This window comes from Trachypithecus francoisi, unplaced genomic scaffold (assembly GCF_009764315.1).
Source record: "Trachypithecus francoisi isolate TF-2019V2 unplaced genomic scaffold, Tfra_2.0 Lachesis_group18, whole genome shotgun sequence".
In the NCBI taxonomy this organism is placed as follows: Eukaryota; Metazoa; Chordata; class Mammalia; order Primates; family Cercopithecidae; genus Trachypithecus; species Trachypithecus francoisi.
In genome coordinates, this window is record NW_022681463.1 from 17,419,571 (window position 1) to 17,440,148 (window position 20,578).

The 20,578-nt window shown below is 40.6% G+C and overlaps 1 non-coding gene across 1 annotated transcript; it reads right to left on the minus strand.

Annotated features, from left to right (window-relative positions):
* Positions 1–19,951: 19,951 nt before the first annotated feature.
* On the minus strand, positions 19,952–20,055 carry LOC117063767. The gene has a single exon (XR_004429060.1). It is a non-coding gene; the product is annotated as a small nucleolar RNA U13 (small nucleolar RNA).
* Positions 20,056–20,578: the final 523 nt, after the last annotated feature.

A 20,578-nucleotide genomic window follows, 5' to 3' on the forward strand; every position in this document is an offset into this window, starting at 1 on the left:
ATTTGTTACCATTCTACGACGACATAGACACAGAAATTGAGAGATGTGCTTAGGAATTTTTGTAGGGATTTGATATTGCAATCGCCTCCAAGTGTGTGGTCAGTGCACTTATCTAGCCAAACAGGCTCTAGACTAGTTTGGGTGTTGTCCGACAAAGGGGTGAGTTGTAAGTTGTGCAAACTGTGTACAAACCTTGTGCTTTATAACCATGTAGCAATCTGCATTGAATTGAAAAATAAAATCAATGCAAGAACAACTGTCCACAGATATTTTGAGAAACACTGCTACAGACTTCAGTAATTATGTGAGTCAATTAATTTTCCCATCATTTAAGACAATATGGACTTTCTTTTCTCCAATTCACAGCCCAAAGTATCTTATGTTATACTGTAGTGAATCTAGTAAAAAGACAACAGACCACACAGACATTTGTGGTAGGGTATACATGTAATTAAATAAATGTCTGTATATGTGTGTGCATGTTTTTACCTAGCTCTGTACTGGGTAACCATTTCTCAATGTTAGTGATTGTAAAAATTTGGAAAAGAGAAGTTATTTTGGTATCTATTGCCAGCTGCTGGCACTTCCCAGTTCTAGTTCTTTGATTTGAATATGATGCCATGATGTAACACATGGGAGAGATACTAGAAGAACCGAAGTTCCATTTGTATCTCTAGAGAGAACTCATAAGAGTAAGGAGAGTTGACTATATGTAATTTTCCAATTATATTTTTAAATTTGTACTTCACAACTTTCCTAGTTTTGACAGAATGTCAATGTAATTTTTTTTTTTTTGAGACAGAGTTTTGCTCTTATTGCCCAGGCTGGAGTTCAGTGATGCAATCTCAACTCACTGCAACCTCTGCCTCCCAGGTTCAAGAGATTCTCCTGCTTCAGCCTCCTGAATAGTTGGGATTACAGGTGCCTGCCACTATGCCCGGCTAATTTTTGTATTTTTAGTAGAGACGGGGTTTCACCATGTTGGCCAGGCTGGTCTCAAACTCCTGACCTCAGGTGATCTGCTTGTTTTAGCCTCCCAAAGTGCTAGGATTACAGGTGTGAGCCACTGTGCCCCGCTCAATGTAATTTTTATACGTTTTGGGGGTCATAACCTTTAAGGGATTATCAGAATTCTAATTTGTAAAAGCATTATTTCTAAGTTACAAAAATAACATTTTGCAATTCTTATTTTTTCCTAGGGTTGCAAACTAAGAAAGGGCTATAATGAAATTATGATTGTGTGCAAACACATAGAATAGATGCATTTGTTAATGGAGGTAAAACATTTTTGTGACCGTTCTTTTTTGATATTATTTTGATCCCAATGGAATGTTTTTAGAGTCTCAGATTATTTTTCACGTGAGGAATGACTATTTTCATTTACCATCCCAAAGATAGTCTTTAAGCTAGTGATCTGGGAAAGATTGCTGTGTGAAATTAAAAAGTTTATTCTTGCAACAATGATGAAATGGGCACATCTTTTTAGCCCTGATGGAATGAAGCCACATGACAATTAATTTATAGTATGCATTGCCTCAGCCATTAAGAGCCTTGGAAGGACTCCTGGTGTTGAAGGATGAGGCAGATGGGGTGTTCTAGAGAACTAGAGAGTTTATTTTGGCTTCAAATCTGGTTACTATTATAAGAGATAGAAAACTGGGCAATAGCAAGCTGCAGCAGAAGGGACGGCCTCAACAGATGAGCCTGATGTATTATTTTAAGAACTTTCTTCCAAAGCCAAGTCATAACACCTCATTGCTTTGTATGAAATACAAAACACATTTTCTTTATAGGACTTGCTTTCTTTGAAAATCACAAAGATCAATTGCATGAATAGGAATTTTATTTTAATATAAAAATGTAGAACTCTTAATTGATTTACACAATAAAATATATTGTTCGGTGCCTTGTTGGTATAGCTGTATTGTTATACAAGTGGCATTCTGTAACTGGTCCCCTGGTTCCATCAACAAAATTTGGTTGTGGCCAGGCATGGTGGCTCATGCCTATAATCCCAGCACTTTGGGAGGCCGAGATGGGCTGATTACTTGAGGTCAGGAGTTCGAGACCTGCCTGGCCAGCATGGTGTAACCCTGTCTCTACTAAAAATACAAAATTTAGCCAGGTGTGGTGGGTGCGCCTGTAATCCCAGCTACTCAGGAGGCTGAGGCATGATAATTACTTGAACCTAGGAGGTGGAGGTTGTAGTGAACTGAGATCAAGCCACTGCACTCCAGCTTGGCTGACAGAGTGAGATTCTGTCTCAAAAAAAAAAAAAACAACAAAAAAACTGGTTGTATGCTTGAGACAGTAATGTTCACTAAATATTCCATGGGCGCCCCTAGTTCTTCATCTCACTCATGGTTGAACTGGGGCCATGTATCTAGATCAGGCTGATGGGCCGTGAGAAAAAGGAATTTTTGTCACCTTTGGACTGAGACAGTTAAAAATAAGCCATAGGCTTTTCATCATCTTTGGTGTGACCATTTTGACATGGAGGAGCCACACAACAGAAGCAGCCTCCATCTTTGAGTCACCGCATCAAGGAAAACATCCCTGGAGAGCTCTTTATCTGCATTTGACATTTTGTGAATAGGAAGGAGACTTTTGCTGTGAGACCCCAGTGAGATTTGGGTGTCTATTTGTTACCACAGCATGGGCTAGTGTTATACTGACTCTTATCCATAGTTATACATTTCTGTTCTTTATAAATTACCCAGGCTCTGGTATTTTGTATGTGTTTGTCCATTTGCACTGCTATAACAAAATACCAGAGGCTGGGTCATTCATAAAGAACAAATTTATTTCTTACAGTTCTGGAGGCTGGGAATTCCAAGATCAAGGTGTCAGCAGACTTAGTGTCTAGTGGGCGCTGCACTCTCTGCTTCCGTGATGGTACCTTGTGACTGTGTCCTCATATGGCAGAAGGTGCAGGGGCAAAAAGGACTGAATCCTGGTGAGGCTTCTTTGGTAAAGGCCTTAATCCTGTTCATGAGGGAGATGCCCTCATGATCAAATCACCTCCTCAAGGCCCTACATCTTAATATTATTACACTGGAAATTAAGTTTCAACATGAATTTTAGAGGAGCACAAACATTCAATTATGACAGAATTGGTGCCTACTAACAATTTACCACTTGTAGTGTGTAGATAATCCCCAGAAGCAGAGAGTGCTGTATGTGCTGTATATGTATATGTATTTATATATGTGCTGTAGATGTGGGTGCACGGCTGAGTTCCCAGGGGCCCTATTGTGCATTGCCCATTGACCTCCGTAGTGTTTCCACATGTGCAGAACTGTGCTGGGAGCTGTAAGAATGTAAGCAACAACAACAATCTTAGACCTAAATCAACTCAGTCCGAGGAGAAGAAAGGAACACTTCTTTTCTTCTATAAGCTTGCAGTCTATCTATTAGGAGAGTGAGGACAGGCACCCAAGAAATTAAAATATAAGGTAGAGGGACAAAGAACATTTCATTGGCATGGGGGAGATCATGAACTGTAAATAAAAAATGAGTCTGTGTGCGTGTTCTAGGCTATAGTACCATGCACATTTGGAGAATAAAGATATTATAATGAGATTAATATGTTTGAAGGTTAATTTTTGTTTTTGTGTACAATAAAGGTAACATTAAATCTTTATCCCAGTTTAGCAACAAGTTCTTTAGCCTTGGTTTTCAAGAGCCATAAATTCGATAGAATATTATCTCCCTAGTGATAGCAGATCTTGTCATATCTGTCACTGTAATTGGTCCTGGTAGTTTCCACCAGCTTAGCCAGGGCTCCCTTGTCTTTTGAGTTAACCTATGTAAAGGCAATGGTGGTGCGGGTCTTTCTGTGGATGAAACATCCCACCCAGTCTGGCTTTTCTCTTGATAATGAACTAGGCAACTCCCATTTTAGAGCCCAAGGCAGCAGGAAGAACAACCAGCTCAATGGGATCCACACGTGTGCAGTCATCCCCAGGTGAGCCTTCTTGTTCTCCACCAAGGTGGTGACTTTATAAACACCTGCTCAAAGGACTGGCAGTCTCAGTGGGGACACCCCTTTTCTGGCAGCTCTCTGCTTTTCTTGCTCTGTGTCTGAGTGTAGTTGGCCACTTTAAGCAGTTGAGTAGCTGTTTGACTGGCCAAGCCCTGAGTGAGCTGGTGCATCTCAGGGGATGCTTTCAAACACTTATAAAGGAAGACTCTTTGCCACCACAGGTGGATATAACAGCTGCATTTGACAAGCAGACAGAGGTGATTATTGCATCCCATTTTGTAGGCCTAACTGGGAATGATAATAATATCTTTTTTTCTTTTTTTTTTTAAACATAAGAAAGCAGCAGCCTTTTATTGCAAATATGCATACACTCTCGGGCGAGGCTCCCTGGTCCTCAGGTGTGGGGGAACCAGGGAAGTCGCGCCGGCGCTCTCGGGTGAGGTTACCGAGTCCACGAATGCCGGGGCCGAAGAAGTCACACCGGCTCCTGCAGGCAGCGGACTTTTATGCATTGGTACTGGAAGTGGGCGGACAGTGGGCGGGATAAGGGCGTGATAGGGGCGTCTCCATAGGCGTGGCCGGGTAAATTTCGATCGCTTCGGATGACGTCACTTGGCGCATGCTCTGTTGATCTGCATCGTCCCGGGCACAGGCTGCATTTTCCCGCGCGGGTAAGTTGGTGATGAAGAACCCGGAAACAACAGGTACTGCTCCATGTTGTTCACCTTCCTCCATCTTGTCCCTTCTCTCTCTTTTTTTTTGAAGACACTCTCAGTCTGTTGCCTGGGCTGGAGTGCAGTGGAACGATCTTGGTTCACTTAAACCTCTGCCTCCCAAGTTCAAGCAGTTCTCCTGCCTCAGCCTTCTGAATAGCCGATATTACGGACATGCACCACCGCACCTGGCTAATTTTTGTATTTTTAGTGCAGACGAGGTTTCACCATGTTGTCCAGGCTGGTCTCAAACTACTGACCTCAGGGGATCCCTCTGCCTCAGCTTCCCAAAGTGCTGGGATTACAGGCATGAGCCACTGTGCCCCGCCTGGAAATAATACTTCACTTTTGATTTGAACATTTTAAAACATTTTGACAGCATTTTAAATTTTGGTTAAAATAACACATGTGCCATATTTAAAATCAACAAGCCCCTGTCAGGCCTGATGCCACCCGTTTCCCTGATGGTTTACATTTGTAGAGAGGTTTTCCAGATTCCCCTCACAGAAATAAATCTGGCCATTCAAGGTCAATCTAAATCTGTACTTCTAGAACTCAACATATGTAAATATGACCAAACATTGAGGTTTTTTGTTTTCCTTCATAGTAAAGACTTATCTTTTTTTTAAATGGACTATATCAAATCAATTTTTATACTTCTTTCCTCAGTAAGCAAAAATAAATTTTTCATGTGCTATGAAGACAACATTAAATCTTTATGTCCTCTGTTGATTAGAAAGTATGATATCAGCAATACTAGGACATTTATGCTCAGGATTCTGTAATTATACTAAAATACACGCTGTCTTTTGTTCATCTATTTTATCTGGGTTGCTCTCTCTTACCTGGTATTTGAGAAATCTAATGAGATCAAAGAGAATAAAAATTGGGGTACTAGATTATTGTTATTTATATAAACATATTCCTAGAAGAATCTAGGCCTGATACAACTTTTATGAGTGACTATTGTTCTAGGATCATTTTATCTGTTCATTATATATCCTCCAAACCAAATTCTCTGGGGTTTTATTTTTATTTTTATTTTTATTTTTACATTTTCTCCTGGGAAAGATTAACGAGGCACTCCATAGTAAAATAAAAAACAGATTTGGCTTTTGGGAGTTGGGAAAGTTCTGGTGAAATGCCAAGGGCTGAGCTGCAGGTTTTCACAATTGTTTGTTTTGAAGCTTAAAATTGTTGGAAAAATATCACATATGAGACTCATGTCATTGCTTCTGACAATGAAATAGGTCAGTTGCCCAGGTGGTGTCTAAGGAGAAACCTACAGAAAAAGATAATGTATACATCTCTTCTTCAGCCCAGACTCTGTTAGCCATCCATGTAGGAGGCTCAGTGGGATTGAAAATCTTCAGTGCCGTTCCTTGAATACAGACTCATAGTCTGGTGGTCTGACTTTTATAACCATGGTCATAGTTATTGAGAGGTCTGATTTTTTTTTTAAACTTTGCAAATTCCAAATCAATCCAGTATGGATATGTTCATGGTACTGTGTAACAGCAATGCCTGTTCTCAAGAGGCATATGCTTAGATCTCTTTGTGCAGCAAATCAGCCTGAAATTCCATATGTCACTATTCGGACTTTAGTTCATATGGTGAATTAACTGCATGCTCAGAATGCGCACAGAAACAGCAGTGACGCAGAAGAAGGGGCAGGAGGTTCCAAGAATGATGAATGCCAGGTAGGAAAGTAGAGAAAGGCCAGAACATGAGTGCCCTCCCCACCAATTGTGGAGGGAAAGATTTCTTGGTTTTCTCTTCCCCAGTGGGGAAAAGACTTCATTAAGAGAACTCATCACTGTAATCCCAGCTACTAGGGAGGATAAGGCATGAGAATCGCTTGAACCCAGGAGGCAGAGGTTGTAGTGAGCCAATACTACAGATAAAGTATTCTTTATCTTGCAGACAGATGACGATGTAAATTGAATTTACTAGAGAAATGGTGAATGACATTTTCATGGAACCATTCTAGTTTCTAATAAACAGTTATAGCTTGGTTAGTCCATCTGTGGGTGAGGTCACTGCAGTCAGTATGCACATACCCACCCCCAAATCAGCAGAGAACATCCACAGAAGTGAGTCTTCCTCACTCTTCCCCCTTCCCAGGAGGGTGGAGCTGGATTCTGAAGGGGATTCCTGGGCTTGAGAACATTCTGGGCAGACTCTGAAGGGGCAAGTCCATAGTACACAATGAGGTGGTAACAAGACAAGCTTCTTATCAGATCCATAAAGCTATCTAAACTGCACAATATCTAGCAATGAATTTAACCAAAGAAATGAAAAATCTACACAAAGAAAATGATCAAATATTGACAACAGAAATTGAAGAGGCACATGAAAACTGGGAATATATTCCATGCTCGTGGATTGAAATAATTAATATTATTAAAATGACAATTCTGCCCAATACAATTTACAGGTTCAATGCAATCCCTATCAAAATACCAATGATTTTCTTCACAGAAATAGAAAAAACAATCCTAAAATTTATATGGAACCACGAAAGACCCTGAATAGCCAAAGCAACCCTGAGCAAAAAGAATAAAGCTAGAGGCATCATACTACCTGACTTCCAAATATACTACAAAGTTATAGTAACCAAATCAGCATAGTACTGGCATAAAATCTGACACGTAGACAAATGTAAGAAAATAGAGAACCCAGATATAAATCCACATACTTATAGCCAACTCATTTTTCACAGAGGTGCCCAGAACATACAATGGGGGAAAGGACAGTCTCTTTAAAAAGTGGTGCTGGGAAAACTGGATTTCCTTATGCAGAAGAATGAAACTAGACCTCATTTCACTATATTAAAAAATCAGTTAAAAACGGGTTAAATATTTATTATTATTATTAGTAGTAGTAGTATTTTTTGGAGACAGAGTCTTGCTGTGTTGCTCAGGCTGGAGTGCAGTGGTGTGATCTTGGCTCACTGCAACTTCTGCCTCCAGGGTTCGAGTGATTCTCCTGAGTAGCTGAGACTACAGGTGCCCCCTGCCATGCCTGGCTAATTTTTTTTTTTTTTTTTGTATTTTAGTAGAGATGGGGTTTCACTGTGTTGTCCAGGCTGGTCTTGAACTCCTGGACTCAAGTGACCCTGCTACCTTGGCCTCCCAAAGTACTAGGATTACAGGTGTGAACCACTGCACTCAGCCCAAAAATGAGTTAAATATTTAAATCTAAGACAGGAAATTGTGAAACTACTAGAAGAAAACATTGAGGAAATGGTCTCAGCCATTAGTCTGGGAAAAGATTCTTTGTGCAAGACCTCAACAGCAGAGGCAACCAAACAAAAATAGACAAATGGGATTACATCAAGCTAAAAAACTTCTGTATGGCAAAGGAAACAATCAATAAAGAGACAACCCACATGATATAGTTTGGCTTTGTGTCCCTGCCCAAATCTGATCTTGAATTGTAATCCCCAGGTATTGAGGGAGGAACCTGGTGGGAGGTGATTGGATCATGGGGGCTATTTCCCCTATGCTGTTAGTGAGTGAGTTCTCATGAGGTCTGATGGTTTTATAAGTGTTTGACAGTTCTCGAGTTCTGATGATTTTATACGTGTTTGACGGTTCTCACGTGATCTGATGGTTTTGTGTTTGACAGTTCCTCTCTCACACTGTCTCTGTTGCCTGCTGCCATGTAAGATGTGCCTGTTTCCCCTTCCTCCATAATTGTAAGCTTCCTGAGGCCTCCCCAATGATGCAGAACTGCTAGTCAATTAAACCTCTTTTGTTTATAAATTACCCAGTCTTGGATAGGATCTTTATAGTGGTGTGAAAACAGACTAATCCACCACAGGATAGGAGAAAATATTTGCAAACTACACATCTGTCTAGGGATTAATAACCAGAATATAGAAGGAACTCAAACAGCTCAGTAGCAAAAATGTCAAATAATCTAATGTAAAAATGGGCAAAAGATCCAAACAGACATTTTTCAAAAGAAGACATACAAATGGCCAACAGGTATATGAAGAAATGCTCAATATCACTAATTATCAGGGAAATGCAAATCAAAACTACAATGAGATATCATCTCACCCCAGTTAAATGGCTTTTATAAAAAAGGCAGAAAATATAATACAATAAAAAATAAACTGCAAAGATAATCACAATCTACAATTTGAAATTTGAGGTGTCTCTTTGGAACTCCATTTGCTATAGTCTGAATGTTTGAGACCCCTGAAAATTCATATGTTGAAGTTCTAACACCCAAGATGATGGTATTAGAAGGTGGGACTTTTGGAAAGCGATTAGGTCGTGAGGTAGAGCCTTTATAATGAGATTATTGCCCTTACATAAAAGAGGCCCCAGAGAGCTGGGCCTCTTCCACCATGTGAAGATGCAGAGAGGAGACACCATCTATGAACCAGGAAACAGGCCTTCACCAAGCTTCAAATCTGCTGGTTCCTCGATCTTGGACTTCCCAACCTCCATATGTGAGAAATAAATTTCTGTTGTTTATAAGCCATTCAGTTTATGGCATTTTGTTATAGCATTCCAAACAGATGAAAACACCATTCAACATAAATTTCATTCCAGGAGTGAAGCTGAAGCTCAAGAAACCACTAAAGATGTATCAGTGACTTGAATAACTTGTTAGAAACTTTTATTTTAAGCTTTTATGTTTCAGAATACAGTATATATTCAAAAGACAGAAGTTAAATAAGGAGAAATGTTTGCAAGAAAAGGGGTCTGGTTAAATATAAGGATCCCACAGATACATCTAGTGCATGGGCTCATCAAGGGTGGAATACCATATGAATCATTTAAAATATTTAAGAGTATCCAATATTTTTAAGTGCTGGCAGGGTTTTGTTCATAAATTCTTACAGCCCAAATGAGGCAGGGAAAATTCTCAACCTTTTTACAAGTGGCCAAACTATATCTCAGAGGGATCTGGAAAGGAAAAGACTGTTCAATGTTACACAACAAAAATGAAAAACAGACACCAAAAATAGATTTAACTGCATTATGCTTTGCATCATATTTTTTTAAATATCTAACCGTTTTTGTCTTAGAAATGTATTCTCACTGAGTACATCAGGTAATTCTCCAAACTAAAAACTTCAAGGGAATAGAGAGAGGAAAGAAAGTCAATCAGATTTTATCTTAAATTTTGCCTGATTTGAATTTTTAAACATCTTAATACTAATATTAAAAATTTTCTGCTTTTTGAGTTGAAGTATGACTCATGTACAGCAAAGTACATAAATCTTACTTAAGGCATTAGCTCAATGAATTATATACACTTGTGTAACCATCATTCAAATTACATTTGGAATATTTTCAGTACCCCAGAAGGCTTATACTCCCTCTCAGTCAATGCTCCCTCACAAAACACCCACTTCTCTGGCTTCTCTTTAGCCCCACAAATTACTTTTGCCTGTTTTGAGCTTTTTGGTGCTGGTTTCTTTTGCTCAACATTATATCTGTGAGATTCTTCCTCGTCTATAGCAGTAATGTGTACTTTTCCATTGCTGTGTAGTGTTCCACTGTGTGAATATACTACGTTTATTTATCCATTCTCCTGCAGATGGACAAAGGTTGTTTCTGGTTTGGGAACTATTTTGAGTAATGCTTATATGAATGTTCTTAAACTTATCTTTTAGTGAAGATAACCACTCATTTCTGTTGGGATTACACCCAAGAATGAAAATGCCAGGTCATAGGGCATAACTCTATTTGGCTTGGCAGCTACTGCCAAATGGTTTTCAAACTAGTGGAAGGGCTGAACCTTCCACAGAATGTATGAGAGTTCCAGTTGCTTCTCATCTTTGCCAACACTTGGTTTTATCTGTCCTTCAATTTTAGGTGTCCTGGTAGATGTGTAGTGGTATCTTACGGTGGTTTTACTTTGTATTTCCTCAATAACTAATGAAGTTGAGCACCACATAAATTTTTTTATATATGTATATTTTTATGTTCTAAAATATATATCTTATATTTATAAAGTACATAATATATATTATTCTAATAATAAATACATAATATATCTGCATAAATATTATATATTTATTAGGATAAATATATTAAATAAATACATATATAAAGATATTTGCAAATATTTTGGTCTTGCTGTGTTGCCCAGGCAGGTCTTAAACTCCTGGACTCAAGTCATTCCCCCGACCTCTGTCTCTGGAGTGGCTGGGACTACAGGCATGTGCCACAATGCCCGATGATATGAATATTTTTTAAAAATACATAAATGCATTACTCTATTTTTAGTTTTCCATGTATCTTTTCAGTAAGGCCCATATGTTTACATAATTATAATGAGAGTACATTTAGAATTTTGTGTCTTTTTAAACTAATCATTTAAAAGGTTATGTCCTTCATATTTATCCTTTAAAATGGCTTAATAGTCCCCTGAGTTTGGTTTCGCTAAGACAACTAGTTTACTTAACTATTTCCCTCTTGTTGATCATGAGGGTTACCTCCTGTTTTCCCGCTGGCTAATTATTGTCTGCAAAGAGGAGAAATACAGATGCACAGCCCAAGGGAATGTTTTAATATCATGGAAACTATCAATAATGAAGTGTGATGTGTCGGTTAAGTATGTTTGGTCCTTTGAATATGGTTTTAGTTTCTTTCCCAGTATAACCCCTGGAAATAAGCATCATCTCTATTTTACAGAAGAGGAATCTGATACAAGGCTATGTAACTTGCCCACTATCATACACCCAGTAGGTGATAGAGCAGGATTTCTAGCCAAGGTTGATGACTCCAGAGCTCTGACCAGCCACAGAATGGCTCTACCCATACCATTGTCCATGCACATAGAATGTTCCCAGCCCCAGCTCCTGGTTCTCCTTGCAGACTCTCCTTGCCCACCCCTCACTCCCTGGCCTCCTTCTTTGCATCACTGTTTCAAATTGCTGTTCCAAGGCTCCACACAACAAATGATTTTCCCACACTGTCCATGGGTTCTTATCTGCTTCATCTCAGGACCTCTCTTCAGAATGATTCAGGGCTCAGGATGGGGGCAGGCCAGGGGTGACCTTTAGCATGGTGGCTTCTGGAATTCCAATGCCAGATGGAGTCAGAGGCCTGGCCTTTCTGTAGAAGAGTTTGGGAACTTAGGCTCATTTCTGTCACTTTGGACTCTGGATCAATTTCAGAATTCCAAAAGTCTCATAGGGTTTGGGTGAGAATTAAGCATAAGTGAGCTGAACAAAGCCCAGAGAGAGTGCACTGTCTCTTGCTCTTGGAAGTGCTCTTGCACTTTCAGGACTGAGCATGGGCAGGTGATGCTTCTCTTGGATGCTTGCTGGTAATGCGGAAGCTTGGTTATGCAGCCTACTGCACTGGCATGAGGGAAAGCAGGATACAGAACTCACCCTAAACTACGACGTTGTTCTCACTCCATGGGGTCAAGGGAACCAGATGAGACAGATGTGAGCACACTTTAAAGTTGCAAAGTGCAATACAAATGTGAGTTTTGATAATGATGACTAGCCTTATTAACCATCTGTCTCGACATTCCAATTCCTCGGTAAGATGTCTTTGGCTTCTTAGTATGTTGTAGCATTTTCATTTCCTCATTCAAGTGAAGCAGGGAGTAGGCGTGAAACTGATGTCAGACTGCCTGGGTTGGAATATGAGCTCCACTATGCAGTAACTGTATGCTCTGGGCAAGTTATTAATTACTCTGAACTTTGGATTTTTTTCACCTGTAAAATGAGTGCTACGATCTGAATATTTGTGCCTGCAAAAAATTCGTAGGTTGAAACCTAATCCCCAATGTGGTGATATTAAAAGGTGGGGACTTCAGGAATTGATGAGCTCATGAGGGTTCTGTCCTCCTGAATGGGATTAGTGACCTTATAACACAGGCCTGAAGGAGCTTGTTTCTCTTTTCCATCATGTGAGGACACAGAAAGAAGGTGCCAACTATGAGGCAGAGAGTGAACCCTCATTAGACACTGAATCTGCTGGCACCTTGATCTTGGACTTCTCAGCCTCCAGAACTATGAGCAATAGATGTCTGTTGTTTATAAATTAGCCAGTCTGTTATTTTGTTAAAGCAACCTGAACTAAGGCAATGTGGATTAAGAAGAGTAATATAATCACCTCATAGGGTGATTATGAAAATTAAGTAATATGAATAGCACTTAGTGCCTGGCATAGAGGTACTTTTAAAAAATGTTATTAATTATTTACGTGTGTGTGTGTGTGTGTACATGCTCAGGTGGAAACCTTCCAAAAATATTTAATTATGTCACAATCATACTTTAAAAATGCAGTCTACAGTTATTAATTATAATTTATAAATTCAAATTATAATTTATTAATTACAAATTATAAAGTTCTTTGTAATTTGTCCTACTGATCTCACCAGCTTACTCTTCCACCTATCCTGCACAGACAGGCACACATGCCACACACTTCAGCACAGCTGAACTCCTGAGTTCTCGCATGGTGTTATGCCTTTACTTCCTCCCCACCTCCCCTATACTCTCTGGAGAAGCACAGACTGGAGCTGGGGAGTTTCTCCTAGTTTCTGGTTGTTACTGTTTCCAGAGGCTCTGCTGGTTTTCTTCTCCCGGGTTCTGGGGAGCACTCTTGCAGCCTCATTCCTGCTTATGCTGGTTGGTGTTTCTTTCTTGAAACCAAAGAGTTCTGTTACTAGGACCTGCCTCATATGAGTCCTGTGAGGGTCAATGAGGTGACTCATGACCTGTATCTATCATGATGCTTTACACACCCTGAGTGTTTAAACGTCATTATCATTGTGTGCTCCAAGTTGTTGATCAGTAGTGGATCTATGCATGTAAATAAATAAAAAACTTAGTTTGTTTCCTTCTGGAAGGAAATTTCAAGTTGTGGATTGGAAAAGGATTTAGTTAAGAAAACAGAATGGACCTAAGGTGATCTGACTCTGAAGTTCTACAGAGTCACATTTACTTGAGAGTGTGCATGGTGAATAAAAGCTTAACATATTTTCTTTAGGATGTGATGTTTGCCTGAGTAAATTGTGAGGGCCACGTTTAGTGTATTCTGATGGGAGTGAGAATACTTGGGTTCCAATTCCAGCTCTCACCCTTATTAACTGGATTATCTCAGGCAAGTGGTTAAATTTCTCTGCATCTCTGTTTTCTCATCTGTAAAATGGATATGGTAGCTACCTCCAGGACTGTTGTAAACATAAAATGAATTGGCCAGGTGCAGTTGCTCATGCCTGTAATCCCAGCACTTTGGGAGGCTGAAGCGGGCCGATCACTTGAGGTCAGGAGTTTGAGACCAGCCTGGCTAACATGGCGAAACCCTGTCTCTACTAAAAATACAAAAATTAGCCAAGTGTGTTGGCACATGCCTGTAATCCCAGTTACTTGGGAGGCTGAGGCAGGAGAATCGCTTGAACCTGGGAGGCAGAGGTTGCGGTGAGCCGAGACTGTGCCATTGCACTCCAGCCTGGGCAGACTGGAGAGATTCCATCTCAAAAAAACAAAGAGAGCCTCCGTCTCAAAAAAAAAAAAAGAAGAGAGAAAATGAATTAATACATATGAAGCTCTTACCATAGTGCCAGGCATGTAGCACTCAGTAAGAGTTAGCTCATATTTAATCAGGCATGTAGCACTCAGTATGAGATTAAATCTCATGTTTAATCACCTATGTTTCCTTTATCATCCCAACATTAGAAGGTCAATTATTTTTAGCTGGAAATGATCTTAGTGCTCATACATGCTAGTGTTTGACAAACTTGTTTATTTCTTCTTCCTTTTTAAACAATGAACTCTTTTTTCCTAGTGAAACCTATGTGGAACTGTAGCAGCTGAGGTTGGGGCCACCATGCACCCGTGAACACACAGCATTTCTGGGTCATCTGGAGGCTTCTCTTTTATATCTCTCAAGGAGTAGGGGTGGGAGGCAAATATGTCCACAATCAGAGGTGATACTACCTAACTGCTAACCCAGACATCTGTGGATCTCTAGGAAAGTGGTGTAAGCACAGATCTGGGCCCAAACCCCTTCATTTTATTCACAGGGAGGCTGAGTTGCATGAAGAGGCTAACAAGGAAATTTACAAGTGGCAGAATTAGAACTTGAACTTAGAATGTCTGACTTAAGGCCAGTGAACTCTCAGCTAAGCTGATTACATCTTGCTGCTTCTTTAGCAAGAAGAAGACAACGAGAAGAACTTTGGATTTGGAACCAGGAGAACTGGCTTTGGATCCTGGCTTTGTAATTTACTAGTTTTATAAACCTGAGGACAATTTTTACTCTATCTGCTCAGCCTGAAAACCATGACCTCCCTTTTCTCTACAAACTTCCTCTGCAGTTTGGCTCCACATTACCGCACCCTTTGTCCATAGCAAATGAGTGCTATTATTTTATTATTCTTTGGGAAAAGCTGGATCCTTATTCCAGAAAAGTCCATTCCTGTGTAAAATGCAGGTGTTGGTTTAGTTAGAAACAGTTGATAGAATCAGGTTGCCCATAGTAACATCTGTAGCACTTCCTTCTGGATCTTGATTGAATTTTTTTTTTTTTTTTTTAGAGTAATGGTTCTATGGATGCCATGGCCTTAAATGTGGATTTGCAGAATCATAAGTAAATTCTGCTATCTATTGGCTTAATGCTGGTCTTTTATCTCCTTTAAAAGTCATTCTTTGAGGCTGGGGGTGGTGGCTGACGCCTGTAATCCCAGCACTCTGGGAGGCCGAGGAAGGTGGATCACATGAGGCCAAGAGTTCGAGACCAGCTGGCTAACATGGCAAAACCCCATCTCTACTAAAAATACCAAAAAAAAAATAAAAAAAATAAAAAAATTAGCCAGGCATGGTGGTGCCTGTTTGTAGTCCCATCTACTTGGGAGGCTGAGACAGGAGAATAGCTTGAACCTGGGAGGCAGAAGTTGCAGTGATCCAAAATTGCACCACTGCACTCCAGCCTGGGTGACAGAGTGAGACTCTGTAAAAAAAAAAAAAAAGAAAGATCATTCTTTGAGCTGTCTTTCTCATGCATAGGGATTCTTCTCTGATTTGGCTGTGAATAATTTTTCAGCCTTATCTTCCCCATTGCCAAATTCATACATATTGAAACACTTGTCATTCCCCAGATACTCCAAGCTCTCCCTGCCTTGCCTTCAAACATAATATTGTTCCCTTTCCCTGGAATGCCCTCTCCTGTTGGGCTTCCTGCCATCATCCTTCAGGCCTGAGTTCCAATGTCTCAGTTCCTCTGAGTGGCCTCTCTTGACCCTGCTGGCTGGATCTGCTCTCCTGATCTGTGTGCTCATAGATTACAATCTGCTGGTATTCTCTTGGGGTTGTCAGTTGTCTTATCTGGCTCCTCCACTATGAGCTCTTTGAGGACAGAAATGTGCACTATTTGTGTCAATACTCCCTCCAGGACTTACAAGAATGCATAGTGTAACATGAACAATCCATAAATATTTGCTGAATGAATAAAGAATGAGTTAATTCTTTCTAACAAGGGAGGACAAATATTATAAAGATATTATTAGACAGTGGTGGTCAAAACTGATTTAACCTCTGTTCATTAGAAGTCAAACTGTGGCCTTTAATAAGTGACTGCTGATATTCAGTAGCTTTAAAATGGATTTTAGTAAGGTGCCTTTGACTGTGAATTTCTAGTTCTTTTGGAATTTACAATCTCCCTGTCTCCTTTTGTTTCTGAAACGGTTTTGAACCAAAGGTAATCTCAAATTCAACCTGGTTGGGTTAACCTACTATTAATAAACCTACCATTTACTTGTTTTCTTGCTTGTATTTGAGCTTATGGCAACATTACATTTTCTAAGATTTGGAAAAGATATTCCAGAACCTGATGAAGTATAGTTGCTACCACCCTTATTTTAAAAATGTAAATTTAGAAGATATTTGCTCTTTCTTCTCACTTAGAAATGTTCCCATATCAAGTTTCATTAAATAGAGAAAGACATTAAAACTGTAGGGTTTTTCAGTTCTTAAGACTTTAAAAAATGGGTCTTACATGTTAAAAATTAATACTTCTTTGCCGTCATTTCCGGACCGAACCACATATCATCACCAAGATTGCTGGTCAGGAAGAGTTTGCAAAGGGAGTTTATATAATGAGGTTTCATTGAGCTAACCACTTCCCCAAAATAGCATCCTTCATTTGGAAGAGCTTGAAGTTCAGATAGCTGTTCTTCCTTTGTTAATTTGTTTTCTAGTGAAGTGAAAGTTGCTGTCACAGATTTATTTTTGTTGTGACAGTGGTGGGGGAGCAAAGACATTTTATCTGTAGTCTTGTGAAAGGAAATTAAATCTTAGGACCCCAAACTCATTAAGCCAAAGGGAAAAGTCAGTCTGGGAACTGGGTCACACAAACCTGCCTCCCCCTTTTGGTTCCTGAATAAGATGGCTACGAGATAAAAAGCTACACACCTCCCCCATATTGTGCCCTCAAGAAAATTCCTAGTGAGCTGCAAGATCTTTTAAGGTGTTTCTGTGAAGATTTCACCATGGCAATGTTCGTGGATAGCTTCTCTTTACAGGTGCTGTCACCCCCGGCCCACCAGACACAAATGCATATCTGATTGTTCCCCTGCCTCGTTTCGTCTATCTTATCTTATGTGAAATGCAGATTCCCTGCATTTTCCCTCTGTCCTATTTGTCTATGTCATCTTATGTAAAGAAACACAAATTAATCGAGCCAAAGGCATGAATGACTATTTTTCCCTATACCCATCTTACATGAAAACTGTGTATTTCTCAATATCCTGCCATTTCCCCTTTAAATGTGGAGGCCCTCAAAATCATCCTCAGAGAAAGGCATAGACCTCTCTTCCAGGTGTGTGTCCTTAACTTTGGCACATAAGCCTCCTAAAATGATTGAGACTTGTCTCATCATTTTTCTCGATTGACAGTCTGTTTCCATTATTCAGATGTATCATTTTCCCTGTATCAACAGTGCCAACTGGGCTCATCAGAGATATCATGAAATATACTCTAATTTCTTTCTTTCTTTCTTTTCTTTCTTTTTTTTTTTTTTTTTTTTTTTTTTGAGACAGAGTCTCACTCTGTTGACCAGGCTGGAGTGCAGTTGTGTGATCTTGGCTCTTTGCAACCTCTGCCTCCGAGGTTCAAGTGATTCTCCTACCTCAGCCTCCCAAGTAGCTGGGACTACAGGTGCATGCCACTGTACCTGGCTAATTTTTGTATTTTTAGTAGAGACGGGTTTTCACTATGTTGACCACGCTGGTCTCAAACTCTTGACCTCAGGTGATCCGCCCACCTCGGCCTCCAAAGTACTGGGATTACAGGTGTGAACCATTGTGCCTGGCCTCCAATTTCTAATATTGTGTTTGTGGCTGATGTTGACAGACAATGTCACAAGGTATGATCAACTCATGTTAAACTATCTTTGTATTGGTCAGCTGTAGCTGCAGAACAACCTCAAGATCTCAATGGCATACCCCAGTAAACGTGTATTTCTTGCTTATGAGTTTACAAGTCAGCTGAGACATGCTGAGGGTTGACTGTGGTGGCCCTGCTCCATATAGCTCTCTTCCTCTCCTGGTTCCAGCAGGTTGGCCAAGGCCTGTTCTATATTCTTGTTGGGTTAAAATGTGTTATCTTTCCTCCTGGCTAGGCAGAACCTGCTAGCCCTCCCTAATGACCTGTCCTTCCCTTGGTTCTTGCTGGTATTCTGTGAGTTCTGGGTTTCTGCATTAGTGTCCACCTGGCCACTGGTGAAGGAGGCCACCCCAAGCCTCTGCTGTTGATTATTTCTCCCTTCAATGTGGCAGGCCCTATGATTCTTTCAATTTAACTGCCTCCTGAATCTCCCCTGGGGACTATGGGAATGTCTTCGTTCTGCTTATGTTATTGGGAGCCACAAATAGCCTGAGCAAGCAAAATATTAGGGTGCTCATCAGGTGAACCATTGTCTTAGTTATGGTTCTTCAAACAAACAGAACCAATAGGAGATATCTTTATCTCTACCCCTACTCTGTCTGTCTGTCTGTCTATCTATCTATCTATCTATCTATCTGTCATCCCTTCACTCATCCATCTATCCGTCATCTATTTATCTATCTAAAAAGAGATTTGTTATGAGGAATTGACTCACATGATTGTGGAGGCTGAGAAGTCCCATTATCTGCTGTCTGCAAGTTGGATACCTGGGAAAGCCAATGGTATAATTAAGTCTGATGTCCAAAGGCCTGACAACTAGGGAAACTGATGGTATAAATTCTAGCCCGAGGGCAGGAGAAGATGAGATGAGATGACCTAGCTCAAGAAAAGGGAGTGGCAAATGTTATTTCCTTTCTCTGCCGTTTGTTCTATTCAAGTCTTCAAAGAATTGGATGAGGCTCACTCACATGAAGGAGGGCCATGTACTTTACTGAGTCCACCAGTTCAAATGCTAATCTCATCCAGAAACACTCTCCCAGACACAGCCGAAAATTGCATTTCACCTGGGCACCCTGTGGCCCAGTCACGTTGACACATAAAATTCACCATCACAACTGTGTTGTGCTTCCAGATTTACTTTGATGTGTGCTATGGTTAAATGTTAACATCCCCTCCAAAATTCCTGTTGAAACACAATCTACATTGTAGTGGTGCAAAGATTGCAAAGAGGTGGGGTCTTCTGGGGTGGATTAATGCCCTTATAAATGAGCCTCCAGAGAGAGATCATCCCTTTTGCTCTTCCACCTTCTGATGTGTAAGACCCTCACCAGACAGTGAATGCTGTTGCCTTGATCTTGGACTTCTCAGCCTCTAGGACTGTAAGAAAATACATTTTTGTTCTCTATAAATTACCCAGTCTCAGATATTTTGTTACAGCAGCACAAATAGACTAAGACGATGTGTCTGCACCATAAGCTAATGCAGGACAATGTGTCAGTGGGGGGGCAGTTTTTAGGATTCGTAATGAGGAAAACGGGAAACCCTTCTCCCTCCCTGCCTCACAGCATCTCTTTTGGTGTCCCCAACTGGCACACCTAGATGAGCTCTCCCTTGGTTGGGGAGGACCACCATTCCCCCTCTGCCTCAGAGAAAGGTGCTTGGCAACCATGGTCATCATCCATTCTAGGGGAAGGCAACTGGAAACTCCACTTAGGCCTCAATTGTACTCCTTTTCTAGTCCAGTTTACCCAGACAGCCTTGTCTTAGTGACATTATTGGGCATTTTCCAACCCATTCATAAATGTGGTACTTTGACTATTGGTTCTCTATGGTTTAGATTGAATTATATGAATGCTAACATTCAACATCACTTCTTTTTCACATCAGATGGGTAATGTGCCAACATCGTAACAAGATCTGAGGGAGGCACATCTCACATATGAGCCTGAAAACCCAATCATCACACTTAGGAGCTACAGGAGGATCTTGACATCATTTTGACTGAAGCATAACAGCATTTCCATATGGCTCAATCCATATGCTAACTGGTAGAATTCCTAAAGAGAGGGAGGATGAGTCAATGAGTCTGAACCTGCTTCCCTCCCCTTCTCTGCACTACACTCACATTCTGAAGGTCTCAGAAAACACAAGTTCTGGAGGAAAGTGGACCAAGAAAGAGGTTGTCAGAATTGCTGCCGTGAGCTGGGCAGTGGCTGTGGAGGGTTTACGCACTGACCAGGGTGCCCAGGCACTGTAAGGCTTCTTCCCGCACTAGGATCTGTGATTCTGAAAGTCTGCTTTCTGCTCTGTGGCATCCAGAAGGGAAAAAAGTTGCAGCTCCAGTTTCACCTAAGGTTTGACTCCTGCCCCAGGTGGAGTGATGCACTCATGCTTTCCACATTGAAGAGGGCTACAGACTGTGCTGTGAAATGCATCTGTGTGTGTGTGTGTGTGTGTGTGTGTGTGCAGATGTGCATGCAGGTGTGTGTGGGTTGGAGGGGTGTGGAC